This window comes from Oncorhynchus mykiss, chromosome 2 (assembly GCF_013265735.2).
Source record: "Oncorhynchus mykiss isolate Arlee chromosome 2, USDA_OmykA_1.1, whole genome shotgun sequence".
Classification (NCBI taxonomy): domain Eukaryota; kingdom Metazoa; phylum Chordata; class Actinopteri; order Salmoniformes; family Salmonidae; genus Oncorhynchus; species Oncorhynchus mykiss.
Genome location: NC_048566.1, coordinates 32,758,251 through 32,776,564, shown reverse-complemented (window position 1 = coordinate 32,776,564; position 18,314 = coordinate 32,758,251). Strand labels below are relative to the sequence as shown.

The 18,314-nt window shown below is 39.2% G+C and overlaps 1 protein-coding gene and 1 long non-coding RNA gene across 11 annotated transcripts in view; one reads left to right on the top strand and one right to left on the bottom strand.

Moving 5' to 3' along the window:
* The window catches only part of LOC110487398 (myocyte-specific enhancer factor 2D homolog), a 76,544-nt gene extending 75,579 nt beyond the window's left edge, over nucleotides 1–965 (bottom strand). For 3 of the 10 annotated variants that reach the window (XM_036945942.1, XM_036945952.1, XM_036945920.1), the window contains exon 1: nucleotides 693–965. The gene's annotated coding sequence lies outside the window, so the exon portion shown is untranslated. The remainder of the gene's footprint in view (nucleotides 1–692) is intronic. The other 7 variants (XM_036945896.1, XM_036945935.1, XM_036945911.1 and 4 more) reach the window with 5 other exon arrangements.
* Nucleotides 966–1,043: 78 nt separating this feature from the next.
* Nucleotides 1,044–6,155, top strand: LOC110487362. Its single transcript, XR_002468227.2, has 2 exons — nucleotides 1,044–1,098; nucleotides 4,735–6,155. It is a non-coding gene; the product is annotated as an uncharacterized LOC110487362 (long non-coding RNA).
* Nucleotides 6,156–18,314: the final 12,159 nt, after the last annotated feature.

The window sequence follows — 18,314 nt, the reverse complement described above, 5'->3', positions numbered from 1 at the left end:
CGCATTCCGTTGACACCAAAGGTTCCTTAAAATTACTTTTTTTCTGACACCTTGATGCTCTCTTTGCGCTATGCTATGCTGTGCTGTAACTCTCTTGCCGATGGAGAAAGAGACCATCGAATTGCGTGTCTGCCATGAAGGAACAACCAACAATAGCCTCAATAGGAATAAAGTATGCAGTAAACAATTCATACTACTCACTTAAGTGAAATCAATTCATAGAATTGAAGAGTAATCGTGTCAAAACATCGGTGACACTTTTCATAAATCGTTCTGACAGCTCTTGGTGAACAGTCACCACGGCTGTTGCGCTCACGAAGGAAGAGAATCCCTACATCCATACAATCACCAATTATTCGCGTTTATTAACTACGCTAGTGTCATACCATTGAGGCGACATAAAGTAAGCCCTAGTTTGCAAGACGTACAAACCAGCAAGCAAACTCTCCATCATGTAGTCTACCCTTGGCACTCAAAATAAAGCACGAGACAGCGCGCGACCACCACACCGAATTATGGTTGCTTGGAGTTGCCCTCAGTTCAATGACATCAGAAAGTGGCCATTCGAAAGCAACATGTTGTTAAATGTAAGTTATTCAAAGTAACCAGATGCCTAATGTTACTGACCAAACACATTCACTAGCAGGTAGCTAACCTGAGTAACGTTAGCGAGCTTGTGAAGAGTGACTTACCCTGTAGAACTGTATCCACATCTGTCTGGTAAAACCGGAGATTCAAAAATATATGACTATGTATTTAAAATGTTGATTGAGGAATAAAGATTATGTTAATAGGCTGTCTGTCGACGTCAGTATAAATTTAGAAAAATCGTTCGTCTTGATGTACAAGGTAACTATTTAGTTCTGTCAAACGATACAATGTTGCTGCTGCTGCCCAATCTATCTTGATTGGCACTGCTTCATGATTGACACTAGCCGGACCAATAGGCAAGAGATATTCGTGTTGTTTAACCAATCACTGGAGAAGTCAGGGGATTTGACTCGTCAACGTGAAGTTAGTAGAAGGTGATCCGTGAAGTAGGACGGACTAATGGTGAGATCATGTGTGAGTGTATCCCTCCGTCTCTTCTGTTTTACTGTAAGTAGGAACGTCTCTATTTGAATCATGATATCCATTGTCAATATTGTCTTACTTCTTGAATTTACGCACAGCGTTTGAAGTAATGCAGTGTGTCATTTCAATTGTGATGCCAGTGATTTCTTATGTGCCTTACAGCGTAATAGCAAAAATATATATTATCTTTCCTCTTGTACGGCTATTGAATGTGGCCAATCATCTGACCTTATACGTGTGCGTTTTCCCTCAATACATTTCTCTTGCATTTAGTCTTATTATTTGACTATATGCTGTTGGAAAAAAAGTGCATCCATAAGCTCTATAAAGTAGCATATAGGTACAGCATAACCTACGGAAAGTAGCATACAAATCCTGTAAATGGGTATCACCTAATGAGGTAAAATTGGACACTTCGATTTCTGCAGACTTGAAGGGTACTGAGCGAAACGCAGAGCAGCGTTTCAAAGAAGAACTACTTTATCTCATGGCTGCGGAAGAAAATGGTGTTTACAGTGAGGAAAGGGGTAATGCTGGGCTGCATAGAAATTAAAATGTACGGATGTAGTGTGAATCGCATGACAGGCTTCTTGCATGTTAATTTGCTCATAATCATCTGTAAAGTTTTAAGGCTACTTAATGTTATTTATTCCAGACTAATGAAAATATGCATACTGTATTCATATCTTATTTAGTTTCATATTACAGTCTGTCGCATATAGCCTACGTCACCACTTCGTCAGTATGAAGCAAATGGTCGGGGCTGTCAAATGTAAAGTTACAGGACATGGTATCACAGAAATATTAAATTATATTGTATCTGAAAGTAGACTACGGTTTATTAATGATGTCAGTATCAACATTTTTTAAACAAATGTGTCCATTTATTATTAGACAGGCTGATGACAGATTTAAAAGCATTTCGCTATAACCGCAATAACATCTGCTAAACACGTGTATGTGACCAATACAATTTGATTTGACTTGATGACACAAAAATTTAATAAAACGTTAAATGGGCCTACTTTAATCTTTCCCACATTTTGCATTTTATCGAACTGTAGATGAGGTTCCTCTTATTTAGATCAAATGTGCCTTTGTTTGCCTGTTGTAATATTTCAGTCACTTTTGGGGGCTCTCCTTAACCTTCTTATTTCTCCTATTTCTCGATCTCTCTCACGCACTCACACACACACGTGTCGTATTTCATTCTGTGCTGCCACAGGCGATGCAGAGCAACATATGGAATCACCCAGCGAGGGAGGCTCGGGCAAATGGACCATTTACTTGCCTGACACTTTAATCAGTGTAACCATAAATGTACATTGGACTTTTTGTGATCCATCGACGAACAGCCAGATAATCAGAAAGAGAGTTCATTGGGGGGTAATCAAGCAACAGAAGTAGTAGAGGGGAGGAGTAGGCTGTAGGTAGAGAGATTACACTGTATTTTATGCTTTATGTAAGGAGCTTACGTAGTGGGGTTTTGAAGAGGAGAATTAATGCAAACAGATGGGCACCCTTTTGGTCTCTCTCACACCGGCCTGTTCCTAGAGTTGGACAGCATAGCACTCAACCAGTTGGGCTTGGAGCCATGTAAATGCCATGGGAAATAAAAACAAAATATTCACACTGGTGGGAATAAGTCCCCAGAGACATCTCCTTCAAAGTTGATCGGGCTGTAGATTGTGCCTGTGGAATGTTGTCCTACTCCTCTTTAATGGCTGTGTGAAGTTGTTGGCTATTGGTAGGAACTGGAATGCGCTGTCGTACACGTCGATCCAGAGCATCCCAAACATATTCAATGGGTGACATGTCTGGTGAGTATACAGGCCATAGGAGAACTGGGACATGTTCAGCTTCCAGGAATTGTGTACAAATCCTTGTGACATGGGGCCGTGCATTATCATGCTCTAACATGAGGTGATGGCGGTGGATGAATGGCACGACAATGGGCCTCAGGACCTGGTCACAGTATCTCTGTGCATTCAAAATGCCATCGATAAAATACAATTGTGTTCGTTGTCTGTAGCTTATACCTGCCCATACCATAACCCCACCGCCACCATGGGGCACTCTGTTCACAACGTTGATATCAGCAAACCGCTTTCCCACATGATGCCATACACGCTGTCTGCCATCTGCCCAGTACAGTTGAAACCGGGATTCATCCATGAAGAGCACACTTCTCCAGCATGTCAGTGGCCATGGAATGTGAGCATTTGCCCACTGAAGGCTGTTACGAAGCCAAACTGCAGTCAGGTCAATACCCTGGTGAGGACGACGAGCACGCAGATGAGCTTCCCTGAGATGGTTTCTGACAGTTTGTGCAGAAATTCTTCGGTTCTGCAAATCCACAGTTTCAGCAGCTGTCCAGGTGGCTGGTCTCTGATGATCCCACATGTGAAGAAGTTGGGTGTGGAGGTCCTGGGCTGGCGTGGTTACACGTGGTCTTCAGTTGTGAGGCCGGTTGGATGTACTACCAAATTCTCTAAAACGATGTTGTAGGCAGTTTATGGTAAATAAATGAACATTAAATTCTCAGGCAACAGCTCTGGTGGACATTCCTGCATTCGGCATGTCTATTGCACGCTCCCTCAAAACTTGAGACATCTGTGGCATTGTGTTGTGTGACAGAACTGCACATTTTAGAGTGGCCTTTTATTGTCTCCGGCATAAGGTGCACCTGTGTAATGATCATGCTGTATAATCAGGTTCTTGATATGCCACACCTGTCAGGTGGATGGATTATCTTGGCAAATGAGAAATGCTCATCACTAACAGGGATGTACACTTATTTGTGCAAACAATTTGAGAGAAATAAGCTTTTTGTGCATATGGAACATGACACATGGCACCAACACTTTACATGTTGCATTTATATTTTTGTTCAGTATACATTATTATTTTGATAAGGGGTTCACTTGCAGTTAGAAAACTTTGTTTATTCTGAAACATTCATCAAGAGCTATGTAATGTTATGGAAGATCAGGTAAGTGTCCAAGCACATTCCACACAATAGTTACTTCTCACGAATAAGCAATGTTTTCAAGAGTCACCATAATATTAGTTGTGTAGACAATATGCAGGCAGCACTATGTGGAGGATCCTGATTGTGGGGAAACATATATGGTCATATTGTTGCATGAGGTTAATGTTTTTAGTTGAAAGAAAAAGGGTTCCACAATGACATTATGAGTGTCTCTGTCTCAGTTGATTCGGCGTTCAAGCTAAATGCAGTGTCCCTGGTGACCTAGCTGCCTCTCTCACCCCAGACTTACGCAGGCTAGAGACCCTTCATCCCATCCAAACAAACACATTAGCAACAAGAGGCTTTGAAGGAGGGAAGCAGGCTGTTATAGTGATGTAACCTGATTGCTCTTTATCAGGGCTCTTGTGTCCAACAGACCAGAATCAGTACCAATCAGAGTGTGTGTGTGTGTGTGTGTGTGTGGTGCCCATATTTTTTTTTGACATAGGCTACAGCTAAATCTTCTCAATAGGAGTTGTGGGAAATTGATATCTGACATTCTTGTAAATATTGTTTTTCATTGCCTCACCCTTGCTCTCTCCTCTTGCTCCCATAAGCCAATCTTTCCTTTATTTTTTCCCTTCTATTCCTCTCTCCCTCTTTTTCTCTCTGTGTGGAGAATGTGTTAGTCCACGTGAAAGGTGTGTGGGTGCAGCTCCCTCTCTCTGCAGTGACCTGCTGCTCCGCTGCACTTGGCTTCCAAAGCATCCTGTCGGCTGCCTAGCAACACTCAGTGTCCATGGCAACGGAGCCAACAAACCTTCCCACCTCCATCAGCTGTACCCCCCACAATCAGAGCTTGTGGCAATCAGGAGGAGGACTAGAATCCAGTATCTGGGCTATAGTGAACAGGTGGAGTCAAATGTTACAGTGAAGCAATCACCATGTGTTAATACTAGTTGTTTTTTCAGCTAAGACTACCAAACTGCTGAGGGTTCAAAAAGGGTGACAGGTTCTCGAGAACCAGGATGCCCAAATGAGAGACTAGAGGGAGGCCAAGTAATTGCACCAGTGTAGAGTTTCCAAAGTGCAGAGGCTGTATCTGTTATTTTGTAAAGGGAATACAACATAAAAAGTAACTAAGCCAGGGTCAAATGAGTTTTCAACTTTGACCTTCTTGTCTTTCATTCCGATATGAAAAAACTGTAAAAAGTTATGATTGAGATTGTCTTAACAGAAGCCCACCTGAGTTTTCGTTCTGATTAGAGACAGACATGGATGCAAATAGGCCTACTGTATACATTAATGTGAACAATACATTAATGGCTTTGGTTAGAGCAGACTCTTCTACCCTGTTCCTGGAGAGCTACTCTCCTGTAGGTTTTCGCTCCAATTTTAACCTGATTCAGTTTATCAACCAGATAATTATTATTATCAGGATAGATTAGGGTTGGAGTGAAAACCTACAGGACGGCAGCTCTCCAGAGACAGGATTGGAAAGCCCTGGGTTAGAGGTAGTGTGCCCCCTCTAGCGGGTATAAGTAAGCATTACACCCAAGTGAAAATTGACAGCAAGGTTGTAGTTCACCTGTTCCACAGATATCATGAATTCACAGTTGACGACTTACACCATTTATGACATTTTTACATTGCTTTGTAACTGGTTTGATATATGATCACATTGAGATGAGGACATGACTGTGTGTGGGCTTAATTAAATTGAATCCACATGTAGGATTTACACACTTGTAAACATGCCTTTTCACCCCTGTTGTTTAGGGTTTGATTGATTCTGGTTCTACACAGTCAGTACATTATGCCTACTCTCTCAGTTGCTGATGTTATTTAAAAGTAACCCATTTTAAAGCAGCTGATGGATATAGAATGGCCATGTAGTGTTACAGTGAATGGAGGCTTAGAGGCCTATTACCATTTAAACAAAGTCTATGAGCCCATGCATTTTTTTTATTACAATGCTAGGATACTGCATGCAAATTAATAGAATGGAAATCGGTATAATTAGGCCAATTTAATTTGACACCAATGTTTTTTGGAATAAACATCATGTAATGGACAAATAAAATCACTTGGTGGCGACCTCTATCAAGTAATTGGCCTATCCTGCATAAGCAATCTTTTGTATCAAGGAAGGGGGCTACATTTCTCCGCATTCAACACCCCTAGGCTCAAACCATGTGTACAATAACCATGGCAATTAGGCTATGAAGAGGTTGTAATTCATTAGAAGCCTATTTTTAAAAAGTTACAAAAATTACAGATATAATTGTGCTTTTTTATGATATTAGTCCATGTTGATATTAGGCCTATCAATAAGATTTGCCTAGAGGTAGATCCATAAGAGAACTAAAACTCAATATGAGGTTTCATTATCTTCAGCATTAAGAATACTTACACATCTTTAGGCAGATGATGCCCAATAACTGAAACTTAGAAGACATATCCATATAGGGTTGAGTCTATAAGACCAACTTTTATATTTTCCTTGCATTGTCATTTGTGAATAAATACTAGACGCAGGTCAATGAGTAAGCACTTCATATACAGTCAATACATCCATAGAAAAAAGGTGCTATCTAGAACCCAAAAGGGTTCTTTGATGGTCCCCATAGTAGAACCCTTTGAAGAACCCTTTTGTGTTCCTTGTAGGACCCTTTCCAGAGTGGGTTCTACGTGGAACCCAAAGTGGTTCTCCTATGGGTAGTACCGACCTACACAACCTATTCCACATTTTGAAAGTGAAAGAATTATGGAAAATGTTCCAAATTATTACAAAAAATTAAAGATTACCCCAGAGTTAATACTTAGCAGCTGTAAATCATTTTGAATAGGATTCTACCAACCTTGCACAACTCTCAGGGCAACATACACTGAGTGTACAAAACATTATGAACACCTTCCTAATATTGAGTTACACTCCCTTCTGCCCTCAGAACAGCCTCAACTCATCGTGTTATGGTCTCTACCAGGTGTCGAAAGTGTCCCACAGGGATGCTGATTTCAATGCTTCACACAGGTGGGTCAAGGTATCTGGATGTCCTTGGGTGGTGGACCATTCTTGATACACACGGGAAACTGTTGAGCGTGAAAAACCCAGCAACGTTGCAGTTCTTGACACATTCAAACCAGTGCACCTGGCACCTACTACCATACCCCATTTTAAGGCACTTAAATATTTTGTCTTGCCTTTTCACCCTCTGAATGGCACACATACACAATCCATGTCTCAATTGTCTCAAAGCTTTAAAATCCTTCTTTAACCGGTCTCCTCCCCTTCATCTACACTGATTGAAGTGGTTTTAACAGGTGTCATCAATAAGGGAGCGTAGCTTTCACCTGGTCATGGAAAGAGCATGTTTTGTACACTCAGTGTATATCCATTGTTTTTGTAAAAATTCCTCAAACTCAGTAAAATTGGTTGGGAATCATTGATGGACATCAATATGCAAACCTTGTTTCTGATTTTCAAGCTTATTTAAGTCAGGACTGAGACTGGAATATTCAGGAACACTCACATCTTGAAAAGTGATTCTGGTGTGTCTTTGCCATTAAAATGTGTGTAATTGTCCTGCTGAAAAATAGAACTGCACCTCAGGATTAAGTTTTCAGAAGTGGATGGTTTGCAAAATTACACGGAAATAAACTTTTTGGCTTAACCCTCCTGTTGTGTTCGTTTCATGTTAATTCATTCTGTGTTCCCGGTCCAAAATGACCGTCCTATTATAGCTGATTATACATCCATAATAATACATATATTATCACCTAATGTTGTGTTAGATCTTTTTATCAACTTAAATTCTTGTGAACATTAAAAGTTTTGAACTTATATTTGCTATTAATGGCCTGTAGGCCTTATTGACCTGAGCTCATACAACTAGATGTTGAGTAAAACAAAAGCATAATGTATGGATTATTTTGACTATAACAAATACTCAGATGAAACACATTGTGCTATTTATCACAGACTACTTTGTATCAAAGTTTAACAAGTACTCTCTCCCCTTCACCAGTGTCATGATCAAAGATATGATCAAGAGCCTCATCTACAGTATATCGTTTGGTCATTGTGCTGCCACAGAATGAATTGTGAGCAAGGCCTCAAAAAAGCTTTATGTACCAGATCTTCGAGAAACAATGTTATTGAAACAATGTTGCGATTGTTTGTAAGAATGCCAACAGGTGTGGTTCCCGTGGGGCAAAGATTATATTGGGGAAAGGTTCCCGTGGGGGTTGCCATAGAAGCCAAGAAGGGGAGTGAGGTGTGTGTGTGTGCGCTCAAACACACATGCATGTGGGGGTCTGGGAGAGGAATTGTGTCCATCTGATGAATGGCCATATGCCTGAACTCAATTTTATACACTAATTGTAGTCTCACCCATTCATTTCTAATGACGGTCATTTTTGACCAGGAACACCACAGGTGAACAAAAGTTAAATAAAACACCCAAAATTGAATGAAAATCATCCAAATGTATTTTGTGTGTTCAGATGCCCTGTGTGGACAAAGTCATGGAACCTTATGACAATCAGATTAAATGACCTACATTTTTCAGAGAGAAAACTTGTAAATTGGTCAAATTATACCAGAACACAGCAGGAGGGTTAAATTAAAAACTACAGGTTTGGATCAAATTCAATACAGCACAACACAGAGTAAAACCTTCTGTCTTTTAAAGTATTGTGGTGTCAGAATCATGTTATAGGTATGCTTATAGGTATGGATCGAAATAAATATGGTAGGAGCAAAGCCAAACCAAAAAGTTAGAGGAAAACACTTAAGTTTTCTGAAAACCTAACACTGGGATAGTTCTATTTTTTCAGCTGGACAATAACGCAATGCCAAAGATAAACCAGAATGGCTTTCCAAGAGATATTGAGTGTACCTGAGTGGTCCAGTCTCAGTCCTGATTTGAATATGTTTGAAAATCATAGATTGACAAGGTTTGAATATTGCTGTATTTTCTATTCACAGCTGTTATTAATGGCCGCAAAAGGTGCTGTAGGAAAACTGTAGGAAAAAAAATCTAATGTAATCCCCTTTTAAGTTAAATTGTAAGGCAGCAAAATGTGAAGACTATGAAAAGGGTGTGTAGACTTTCACTAGGCACTGTATGGGGTAATCAATAGTTGTTTTGTAAACCTGTATCCATACAATTATATACGACATAAGGGGAGGGGCAATATGTCAACCTTAAATGGACCATCTGATCATTACCATTTATAGTGCAATAACATAACTGCAAACAATTTCCATAATTATATGTTTTTTTGTATAATATTGTATGATGTTTATGGAGTGGTTAAGTGGAAACGCCCACCTTTAAGTGAAGCTAGGTATTCTGCATACCGTCATTTCATCGATAGGACTACTTTTGTCCTTGGGGAGAGTGGTGGGGGTGGTAATAGGGCTGGTGTAGCCTACTTGCAGAAACACTTTCCTCCCTCCTTCCCTAATTTAGCGTGTGAACACTCTGCTTGTTACTCCGCCAACGGAGGCCTTTCTCTTCCTCCAGGAAGACCGCCTGTGCCTGGAATTTAGAACCCTCTCACTTTTAATTTATGTGCATATTAATTGCACGCCATTGTAATTTCCACCGTGGGATACAACATGCAAATGAACAGTGTGTGTTTGTCTGATTTTTTCTCCTCTGTTAATCCTGAACTACCGCAAGAGAGGAATATTTCTAAAACCAACCCACATGCCCATAATTATAAAACATCGTGAGTAGCCCGCATACCCTGCCAATGGACATGAAACAAATTCTGAATTATGACTGCAGTTGGTTCAATTAGCACGTTTCTGCCATGCTTAGTGATGTATTCTTCTCGGTCTTTGGTTGCATGGAAACTTCATGAAATTAATATTCCCATAAATGAAAATTGTGCTAATTGAGTGTTTTTTTTATACAAACAATACGAATAATTATAGGCATAGGTAAGCAACCAGAAGGCAATGTTTATTCAATAGGATCCGAACCTACCTGCTGATTTTTTTTATCTGATTAGAGGTGGTTTGCATAATGTTAAAATAGTAGGCCTAAGTGTAAAGATTGCTATAGGCTACATCAGCATGGGATGTTTCCATATTTTGATATTTGAAATATGCTATTTACATTCCATTAAGGACAATTTCTCAAGCAAGAATTTAGCTAGGAGTGGTCTGAGTGGGGAGGGAAATCTGAAAACTAGCTTTTATTGTCAGAGAGGTTTGGAATTCTCTTTATTTTACCTTTATTTAACTAGGCAAGTCAGTTAAGAACAAATTCTTATTTTTAACGACAGCCAAAGAACGATCAACTGCCTTGTTCAGGTGCAGAACGACAGATTTTTACCTTATCAGCTCTGGGATTTGATCTTCCAACCTTTACTAGTCCAACACTCTAACCACTAGGCTACCTGCCACCCCAATTACTATTGGTCTATTAGCTCATTTACTGCCTGGCAATGTCACCAGGCAGGCCAAAACTCCATCCCACCAAAACAGGCGGCAATTTCAGGCAATCTTTTCAAACAGCTATTACACTAAAAGGACATTATCATCGTTTTCACAATTTCACAATATTATTCCAACCTCACAGTATGGATATATATAGAAAATATAGAAAATCACGATTTTGACTGCACTGGACCTTTAAAGAAAATATGCAGGTAAATTCCAATCCCAGAATAATGTATAGCCATATATAGGCATATAGTTTACATTCATGTTTCCTTTAAATGATCATTGAGGTTTCCGTTTTACAATGTTGGGGGTTATCTTTCATTATTTGCCTATCTATATGGAAGAGTTGTAAAGGATATAAACGTGTATGGCCAATATGCGATTTTTTTTCTTCTCATACTCCTCATACTTCTCATAAAATAAGTAACCTATGATCAACGGCCATTGCTGGAGATGGCCTACTTTTAGTTGACTATCTATCTGATCCTGATAAGTAAGTATGTAAGTAAGTAAGAAGTAAAATACCAATATGCAGAATGAAGAGACGAATACACGTTATCAATGTTGCTTTATGCAATATTAATTATACATGGTGCATGCAATATGTGTAGGTTTTCCCTGTTGAAATTCCTCTATTCCATTTGGACATTATGGTTTACCACCAGAGCCTTCTATTTTGAATAAAACAATTAAGTTCACTGGTTACCATATGATACTTGATTCAAAAAGAGCATGTGGGATACACATAAACTCATTAAAAAAAATATATATAATAGGCTTTACATATGTATAACCTAATTAGAACTTTGGGTTGCCTTTAAGCAATGCCAAAAATATCAGACCCATTCTAGTTACAAAACAACAATTGAGAACATGTGGCCTGTTTATTGTATTTAAAAGGGGTGCAGACCATCATGTGTGATTTCAGTAAAAAAAGAAAAACGTTATGGCCTCAGCATCCATTTACTTAAATGTGATACTAATAATTGCCACTACTCTATATATTCCACCAATTACATTTAGATCCAGGACAAGAATAAGTTTACATAAAAAATACCTACACTGTGTTCTAGGGCTGAAGTTTGAGTGACGCGTAACTTCAGGACCATGCATGGAGTGAACAGTGCCTGAAGTGACTGAAGGCTGTACAGGTGCGGTGGCGCACTCAGTCAGGTAAATCGTATTATACAATCTTACCTCTTCTCCAAGAATATGCCTATTTGTTGAATGCAGGGGGATGTTTTACTCCTGCAAAGAAGGGACAAAGAGTCCATATAATTCCATGTACTTTTATTCAGGAAGATAATGCAGCCGGACGTTGATGTATTGTCAATAGTAAACGTGCTGATCTCAAATATGCATTTCTGCACAGATTCATTTGACATATGCTTCTGTGTAAGGTTTTAGACCTAAGGTTTAGGCCCTGCAAAAGTGACGAATGAATCAAATAACACGGTTTGTTTTCTCAATAGATGAGACATTGAATTTATTTAAAAATATAGCATCGACAAAATAAAGCATGTTTGGATGCTCTCCGCAGATTTAAATTATGAAAATACAGCCTTACAGCCTTTTTGCTCTGATCTCACATGTCACAAGGCACCGTATGGGTTCAATACAAGTTAGGAAGTTGATATCCTATCCATTTGAACAAGTCAGGCGATAAAGGCTAGTCTACTTGTTTGGTTAAAACCTTTTGTTCACTGAGATCTAATCAATCCAATTCGTCCAAAAAACAGGCCTAGTTAAGACTCCATAATCCCATTGAATTAGTTCAGTTAAATCTGAACGGTTTAACTCCCATTGATTCTCACACATGATTCCCAGATTAATATCATAATCAAAGTGCATCTCCACCCCCTTCACTTAGGGCTACCGGCACGTTAACTAAACAAGAGCAACTGGTGCAGGCACATAGGCCTAACCTCTTTTAAATGAGGCCAAATCCAAAGGATAGGAGGGGGTTGGTACTAGGAAAATATCTCTAATGTTGTCTAAACGCCCCCAGGCATACATTCAATAAACATTCAAAAGCCCCACGGGCTCAGAGGTCCAATAATGAAAATGGTCCCATCTTCACACTCGCGCGTCACCTTAACACAAATAAGCTCGGTTTCGTGCAGCCCGGTGCATTTTTATGAACACACCGACCTCTTTAATACTGTAGGCATACAACCACGCTGACAACTCAATCTCAGAGGTGAACCGTGCTCAAAATAATGACTTTCACCATTGTGCCCCCTGCACTTTGCTCTCTTCAAAACATCTCGTTTCATGATGGGCGTGGTCGTATCATTACAAATCCATTTTTTTTTCATTCGATTCTTTATTTGGGTTATGAATGGGGAAGGGAGGCCGAAATAAATAATTGCTACAAAGCCTTCCTGTCAGGTATGGTGTAGGAGTGCTCGGTGCTGAGAAAGTTTCAATCGTGCTGTCTTTTACCACTGACACCGTCAGAACGCAAAGGGTAGCCTGAACCCTAATCCCCAAACCCAATTAGTGCTTCGCGCTTTGGATTTACTCCAAGTAAATTATCCGCCAAGCAAATTATGTAAGAAGATGGCAATGTGTATTCAATATGCAGCCCATCATTCATTCATACTCTACAATAAAGCATTTGGTATCAAGTCCTAATGAGGACAGAGTAGGACAAACCCGACAGAATGGGCCTAGAGAAATGCATTAAATGGGCCTCGAAGAATGACGTGAGAGACCATCTACGAGTTTGGACATTTTTCATATAGCCTCTATAACCACAATTTCTCCAGTAAAATAAATGGCAACGGGTATGACACGCTAGAGATACAACGATTTAAATATTCGTAGTTTTTTCTCATTTTAAGTGTGGGCACCTGTTGATATTCCTCCTCAGAAACATGGCCTGTGATTTCTTCTTTTCACAAGTTCCCATTTCTTCTTTTCGTCGTTCAAAGTGATTGTTTATCCGGAACGCATTCAATTGCATGTGTGTTAGCCTACGATAAAGAGGTTATAATTGGGCCAAATGCCTGTATAACAAATTCATCTGATCAATCACAATATTGTGCACAAATCTGCACGTGTCCAGAATAGTGCAGGAACTCGACAATTGACAATTGAAATGCATGTTTGTAGGCCTATAAAAATTAATCAAGTTACATTGGTATTAAAGTCGGCTCAATTGCCTGTGTTTATTTTCTTGAGCTGTGGCTACATAATATGTCGTGTTTCTGTATTATATATATTTGTACCTTTATTTTCAATGACGGCCTAGGAACAGTGGGTTAACTGTCTTGTTCAGGGGCAGAACCTGAACAGAACCTTGTCAGCTCAGGGGTTTAATCTTGCAACCTTTCGGTTACTAGTTCAACGCTCTAACCACTAGGCTACCTTTGGTATTCGTTATTGTTCAAATACATTTCGTTGATTAATACTTCAACTGAACGAGGGATATTTTGATTTAGCAAAGCTCATGCAATTCAAGATTGGAACGTTAGAACGCTTGGATCGCCCCTTTCACAAGACCTTAAAAATAGTTTTACTTTGTAAAATATAATAGAAGTATAATTACTCACAGCATTACATTTTTGTTAGGCTTATTGTTCCGAAAATTGTAGAGCAGTTTCAAAATATGTTTTCCATTGATTTGCCATGGCCACAAACGTCTCCCTAAAATACAAAAAAAAGAGACTATTCTATAATAATCCAGGCTACAGGCAAGCAAGTGGCAACATTTTTTTTTAGAACACAACATTGTAGAAACTAATATTAAGTATGAACCTACAGCCAAATATAAGATCTGTATTGTATTATATTATATTCGAAATTATGAGCAATACCTATTATGAAGGATCTTAGCAACTATGGACCAGGCCTACACCCTTATATTTGTGGCGAGAAAGTAAATTCAGATTTTTCAGCCACATTATTATACCATTATGAGAGTGGCATCTATAGGTTACCAGCCTTTGTAACGTTGTCATTCTGAAGCACTTTGTGTTCCCCATGATGACATCATGTAGCTACGCAAAGCTCCTACACGCATGTCAGCAAATTGGGGCCTCTTGCATTCATATTTATGAACGCATTAATTAAGCAATTAATTTGGCATTAGGGCCTACGCATCACTCTTCATCATTTCGAGAGTCCTGCTATGGGGAGGAGGAAACGAGCGGCCACAGACCAGCGAGCTAACATGATCCACCAGAAATACTATGTTTGGTCAGTGAGAGATTATATCTTAAAGCAGAGCCTTCTTTTGAAATAGGTCTAATGCATTGGGGGAAACAGATTTTTGACTCGGGAACAGATTTACTGAGCGTTTGCAACAGTGCAAAGCACATACATACTGTCACATAACCTTGGTGCAGTATTTACTTACTTATCAATTATTTCTTCAATCATGATGTAACCTGCGTTTTGTGTTGTCCCACCAATCTGTCTCTTTACAAAATAATCGGGACCATTGGACTTACATGAATACCGAACAGGGTTTGTGTAAGGCCTATATATTTTTGGTGCAATCGGTAAAGATAAGGTTTAGAAAGCATTAAGAATGAAAAATGGCAATACATTTTACAGCAGGTTTTTCACTTCACTGCAGGTCTACTTATCAATGCACTTCAATGCACATTTGCACAAATACATAATATGCACACAATAAAAAATGCAGTCCAGGCCTATATTTCTGATGTCAGTGTGTGTTTATTGTCTGTGTGTGTTCAAATTCCGAAAATGATTTCCTTATATGAGATAGAACAATCTAATGCATGTATATAGTCCCATTGCAATGGTGCATACGTTTAGTTCATGCATTCTGCCCCTCAAGTTTTGCAACATCAGAAGTGCATCTGGGAGAGGTTCTTTCCTGCACACTTGGAGTGAAATAAAACGCTCTCACTCCTGTAAAACCACAATACATGCATTGTGATTGTTAATAGCCTATAACGTATATGGCCCATAAACATTGTTTAAGATATTAATCATGAACTAAACGTATGCACCATTGCAATGGGACCATATACATGCATTAGATTGTTCTATCTAATATAAGGAAATCATTTTCGGAATTTGAACACACACAAACACTAAACACACACTGACATCAGAAATATAGGCCTGGACTACATTTTTTCATGTGTGCATATTATGTATTTGTGCAAATGTGCATTGAAGTGCATTGATAAGTAGACCTGCAGTGAAGTGAAAAACCTGCTGTAAAATGTATTGCCATTTTTCATTCTTAATGCTTTCTAAACCTTATCTTTACCGATTGCACCAAAAATATATTATGATTTTGCTTTTGATCCACACGAAGGGCCCCCTTCTCTTCTCCAATTGAGCGTCAAGATTAATTTTTAACTGATTAGCATATGCAAATGATTTTTTAATTGCAGGCGTAATGACTCTTGCGTGTGCGATTTTTCAACCCGCCATCTTTGTTCCTGCATGGTTTACAGGAAACCTTTTTCAATAAACAGACCTTGATTATTTTGTTATTCATAAGACATTCCTACACTTAATACCAAAGAATGTAGGCCTACTAAATGTACTGTAATTGTAAGTAGACCTGAAAGTTTGTATTTGTATCTGCATGAGGCATGTACGCTACTACTAAAACGCTCGGTTGCAATTCTCTCAACGTAATGCTATTCACACAATTCCAGAACAGATTCCATGTTGATTGTTTTCAATATTGTATATCAAGAAGTGCAAGCGGAAATGTGCAGCCCTACGGTAAATGTAAAGGTAAGAATATATGTAGGTATAATTTGTAGCCTATTTACAATTGGCATATTTGATATCCGTGTTACAGAAATGTGTAGGCGATAGATTATCGCCTTGTTTCTAAAATACCTGACGTAAAAACTTCCTCTCGGTTGATGAATGATGTAGGGGGAAGGGATTGTCTCGTGTGGCGCGAGGAGAGTGTGTGCGCGCAATGGGCTCCCATGGAGTCTTGACAATATGTCCAGATTTAGGGGGACAAAAGATCGTTGAGCTTTGAGTTGCTAAGCACGTCTCAGATTCTAGCTTGCCAAGACAAGGGTGGCAATTTATTAGCAGTGGTGAGAAAACTAGAAATAGCTAAATTGGACTTGGGAAATATATTGCAAAGCGCATAATTTCAAGCCGCACACATATGATTGCTTATCGGGGAAATGTGATATTATTAAAAATAATTGATAAATACAAGTGAAAGCATTATGTGCAAAGTTTAAAAACAATTGAGGTATTGTTTTTTTCCAATTTCCATAGCACATATCTGTATTTCTCTCTCTCTCGCGCGCGCGCGCGCACACACACACACACAAAAATACACACACACACACACACACACACACACACACACACACACACACACACACAAATACACACACACACACACACACAAATATTATCAAAGTTGCATTGCACTTGTAGTTTATAATTGCCTCATATTTCAATTAAAAAATAGCGCACACACCCTAAAGGGATTGGGAGTGACCTGTGCCTTTGAGCCCAAGCTCTTGCACTGGCAAACATTGTTATTGCCGGAAACACACCTCTGCTGGTTTGGGCTCGTAGCCTACAGGCTAAAATATAATGTGCCTTGAATTGTGAATAAGAAGAATATGTTATTTGGAGGAATAAGGCCACAAAACCACAAAAACAATGGTCGGTATTTGTTCAATATGGTTGCTTCATCTGCTTTTTTATTTCTCACTGTGCAGATAGAATTTACGGTGCTCTTATAAACGTTGTGCCACGTCTTACCTTTGCAATTTTGCTACACGAGGCCTCACTGTATATGTGCGGAGCTATTCATGAAAAAGAGTGAATAAGACTTTGGCTCTGTAACTTACGTTCAAACCAATGCAAAATTAAACATTGTCTTAGCGTTTTATTTGACGCTCTCACAATGGCTTAAGTCTGAAATGTGCATAGATTCGAATGGATCAGGGTTGCATAATGCCCAAAGTGCCTACTATCGCATTGGGAGTCTAAATCAACACGTTTCCATGCTCAGCCATAGGTGAGTATGAGGCTATTGCTTCACTAGAAGCATCTCATGCGGGTTGTCATTACGCACACTTACACACACACGTTCATCAAGAGAGGGTTTACGTTTTCATGGTTTATGTTTTCATGTAGGCCTATGTCTATGTTCCTTGTATGTTTGGGTTTTTGTTGCAATATGCCTAATGGGACAATACATATTTTCTAAATCTTAATCTCAATCTATTACCAGAATCAAATGAAGAAGGATACCATAGTCTATGGGTGCACGGAATCTGGATGACATAACAAGTGCTTTGACCTTTACATAATTGTTATGTCAGGTGTGGTGTCACACAAAATAAGTTCATAATCAAAATTCTCCCTCATATTCCATTTTAACCAATGCGTGACGTCCACGAATGTAAAGTTACGCATGATGACATTGTGTATTTACCACAGCATTTACTAGCCAACATGTGGGTGTTGCCTAAACTGATAGCCCAGTTTTTCACAGGGAGCTGTTCAAGAAAAAAAAGTGATTAAACCAATCAGTAGCACATCACAGAATGAGCACTACAGGACATATTCGATTTATGGCGTAATTAAGTAATGACGCATGACATTATTCCTCATAAATGTTAGCCTAAAATATGTTACTACTAATAGGCCCGTATAAGAAGAGTGTAATCTTTTTTTTGTGGTTTTAGTCTAAAATGTGCAAACAGTGAGGCTGTACTGCGGGGAGGGGAGTGGGGGGGGTGGGAGGGGGGGGGGGGGGGGTGGACATGCTAGAGTTGCCTGACGAGTGATAATGAACTTGGGACGTGCAAATTGCATCATACATTT